Source organism: Gavialis gangeticus, unplaced genomic scaffold (genome assembly GCF_001723915.1).
Source record: "Gavialis gangeticus isolate Ggan-Ray unplaced genomic scaffold, GavGan_comp1, whole genome shotgun sequence".
In the NCBI taxonomy this organism is placed as follows: Eukaryota; Metazoa; Chordata; order Crocodylia; family Gavialidae; genus Gavialis; species Gavialis gangeticus.
Window position 1 is genome coordinate 30,279,279 of NW_017729027.1, and position 4,045 is coordinate 30,283,323.

General features: G+C 40.9%; 1 long non-coding RNA gene across 1 annotated transcript in view; it reads right to left on the minus strand.

The window, feature by feature from the left end:
• Positions 1 to 3,248: 3,248 nt before the first annotated feature.
• LOC109299856 overlaps positions 3,249 to 4,045 on the minus strand; it is a 7,321-nt gene continuing 6,524 nt past the window's right edge. Inside the window, exon 3 of the long non-coding RNA XR_002098031.1 lies at positions 3,249 to 3,338. This is a non-coding gene — a long non-coding RNA (uncharacterized LOC109299856). The remainder of the gene's footprint in view (positions 3,339 to 4,045) is intronic.

Sequence of the window (4,045 nt, forward strand, 5' to 3'; positions counted from 1 at the left end):
ATTTCAGTTCAAGGAATGAAGATGTTGTTTCTCTCAGTGGAGCTGTCATCTTATTGATAGGGAATTGCACTTCCCAGCCTCAGGCAGACTAGGAGTGAGAAAATGTTGGTTCCATTAGATACCACACTCAGGCAACTTCAGAACTGTTTTCAGGTAAAATCTATAGTTAATAAAACTAAAACCACAACAAAAAATCTTTTAAGTCTGTTCTAACAGGGATACTATTTTTCATTCACTTTTGAACCCCCATACTTCCCAACTGAAGTTGCTAGATGATGAAGCTGAACCATAGCATCTTATAAAACAATGGTAACTGGTGAATAATTTTGACATTACCTTTTCCTTATTCTTGTTCTTGTCTTCCTTTTTTAATAGCTAAAACTTTAAACTTCAACATTCACAAATATTCCAATAGAACTGTCAGCGTTCACGGCAATATCAAATATCCAGCAATGTGAATGAAAATCAGTGGAAAATTTCAAAGTTAAACCTGATTGATTTTTATGCCTCGTTCTATTCCCCTTTGAGTGTTCTACGTGCAAATACTATATTCTTTGTTGTTTTATTATACATGTATAAAGAGTAATGAAAATACATGTTCAATAAACTGTGTGAACTTGAATCAGGTTTGATGTCCAATTGCTACTGAGGATATGGTGAAAATGAAATATAGAGCCATTTTTTTAAAGATAACCAAGCAGATTTTCTTTTTGTTCTAAAGAAATGAAAAAGGAAACAAAGAAAGATAAAAGAAGAGTATTGATTCACTTGAGATTTTTCCACTTTTATGCTAATAATATAGGTATCCATTTTATCCTCAACAAACCCCATTAGGGAGCTGGGACACAAGAAAGAAGTGATTTTATTCTTGAAGCTTTTCTGCTAATAGGAAAGGTCAATATAGACAAATTAAAATTTCTACTACAGTAGAAACTTCAATCAAAATGCAACTTCAATACCAAAAAATTAATGAAACTGTCAACATAAATAAAATTGAATTTATTTTTTTGGCTAAATCCTAAGGGTATAAAAGCATTCTGATTTCTCTCTGCATTCCAATAAGCTGCAGGCAGTAATTATCAGAAATTTTTGCTTATAATTTTCTCAATATGTACTATTGGGTATGAATAGCCTGTTTTTACTGTTACTCTTTCAGAATGCTTAATTGTTCAAAAAAGAAAAAGGCATTTAAATTAATAGAACCATATGTGAAAAAGACATATTACTTCATCTACTGCATCTCTCTTGTAATACACTACTCTTCCCAACATATACTAGGTCTTGTTCCCTGATACAGAGGGTTTTATTCAGTCCAGATGTACAATGGTCAATACTGGCAGTCCCATAACTCTGAGAGATTATGTTAAGAGACACTGATGTGTAGCTAAATGGTAATGTTTTGAACTGCAAAGAAATGACTCTGAATGAAATCACAGCTCCATTAGAATCAATGGATATTTGGTCTTGACTTCAGCAAGGCCACATTTTCTCCCTACATCTCCAGTGCTGTAGCCCAGGAAGAGCTCCATTTAATCTTATCCAGAACAGGAAATACTGGTAAGGTAGAAGGCAAGGTAAAATGGCTCCTTATAAACAAATTATTTTAGACAGTCACAAGCTTTCCTAAGCAACAGCTTGCCTTGTCAGGTGGTCTGAATGGACCTGCAAGGAGCAGGGATTCTACATAGAAAGCAGTCATTTAAATACAAAGAATAGGGAAAGGGAAATGAAAGGGGGCACCACTGAGGAAGGCAGGGCAGTAAACAAAGTGATAAAACCACAGATACATAGCAGTTATAAAAGCTAGCCCACGTGACAGAATAAGAATCCATAGTCTGCTTATGCCATGCTTAACAAAATCTAGTCTGTGGGTGATTTGTTCTGCAATTTCACATTTTTAAACTTTTGTTTTTAAGTTATATTGTAAAGTTTTGTTGTCTTAAGAACAGCTACTCTGAGGTCAGCGATTGAATGTGTAGGGAGGTTAAAATGTTCTGCCGGAGGCTTTTTGTTCCTTCTGGAATTGATGTCTGAGTGATGTCCATTCATTCTGTCACATAGGGATTGTCTGTCTGTCCAATATAAACACGAGTGCACTTCAAAAAGTGATGACATATATGATGTTGATAGAGAAGCAGGTGTTATAATCTGTGTTATTTCATCCAATGATGATGAGACCTGTGTTGATGAGGGGGGACAGTTGGCATCTGGGTTCATTGCAAGGCCTAATAACTTGGTGAGAAGCTGAGAAAACAAGAGAAATCCAGAGAAGACAGAGGTAATGACAGCTTGATGGTAGCAACCTGAGGCTATGGAAAAGATTATATCTACCCCTCAGATTAAGGCTGTATGTGCCTTTTCCCATTTGTGTTTGCAATCTGGAAGCACTGGATACCCAACTGTTAATAGACAATCTTATAGCAGCAGGAATCAGAATGACATTTTCTTTGAACTGCCGCCTGGTTAAGAAGTTTTATTTCTTTGTGTTGTAGATTCTGCTACCATCACCTATACTTTTCACTCTAATTCTAGAGTGTTGCGAAGTCTTATACTCTTAAGACACACCTTAAAAATCACACACAGAAACTAGAGGCCATATAGATCTGCACTGAGAAACTAAGTTTCTGACTGGAGCTTATAAAAGTTAAGAAGAAGAAATTCCTACTTAGTTTCTTGTCCTTTTCCCACCATGTCAGATTGCTATAGCTGAAATTAGTAAAGACAAAAGTTAGAGCTTCTTAGCTATCAGAGAGGGTGAGAGCACATCTTACAAGCAGCATGTGATAACAGTAAGGAATTTTAGACTATGCTAAAGTGAGCATGTGCTGTGAGCAATTGCATATTAATGGTTAATACCCTTTTAATATGCACTGCTCAGAACTGTCACTAGGGGCACTTATACAATTGATTTGGGGGTGGGGGGGTGCGCATTAATTAGAATGACTCTTAGAGCAGCTCCAGGCTCCATCCTACCTTGTCTTTTCTTAGAGCATCTCTAATTAAAGTTCCCGCAGTGTCACATGTATTCAGCCTGTGCTTCAAAATGGCGGCGATGGCACTTTAAATAAAGCTCATTCAATAAGATTTAGTGAAAGTGCCCCCACTGCCATTTTGAAATGAGGGGAAGTTGAATACATGTGATTCAGATGCTGCTGGAGCATGCTAATTCACACTCTCCAGTAGATTTGCAGCAGATTTGATTAATTGAGCTAATTAGCGTGCATTGGAGCAGAGATCTGTCACAGGTATAGGTGATTGGAAGATAGCTAACGTAGCCCCCATCTTCAAAAAAGGGAAGAGAGAGGACCTGGGCAACTGTAGGCCTGTCAGTCTTGCCTCTTAGTCTGAAACTAAATTGATATACTCACAGTGCCCAGCTGGCCTGTGATATGCACCACAAGGGCTTCAGTGCTGGCAAGTAAGGGGTTGGGGGGATGGAGGAGGGGACTATGGGGGGGACCCCTGCTGGCTCTGCCCACTACCCCATCCCCCTCCAGCCTTGCCCTGGCTGATCGCTCGCCTTCCCCCCAAATCCCAGATACCTTTCCTGCCTGGCCTCATCCCTCCCACCCCCCCAATCCCTTTCCTGCATAGCCTCACCCCCTGCCTGCCCCTCCGGGGACCCTGATCTCTTTATTGCATGGCCCCAGTCCCCCCAGCCCCCTGAGGCCCCCAATCCCTGCCCCCCTCAGCATACCAATGGTACATAACAAAACAAAAAAAAGACCCCAGCACTTACCAGCAGTCCAGCTGCCATCAGGGTCACTGGGGCCCTGCCCACACAGCAAAGGGCAGAGTGACAGCCCCTGTTGTCCCAGCTCAGGCCCTTCTGCCCCCACCCACTGCCCTGTGCTACCTGGGGGACTCTGCCAGGAGGCCCCAGTGCCCCCAGAGCCCCTGCTTCTAAGGTAAGTAGAAGCTTTTTTTCCCCATTTTTTCTTTTTTTTTAATTTTTAAAGTGATGGTGCCTGGGGTTGGGGGGCTGGGGATGTAAGTGGGGGATGGGGCCAGGTGGGGCAGCCATTGGGGGGTCTGGGAGAGCAGA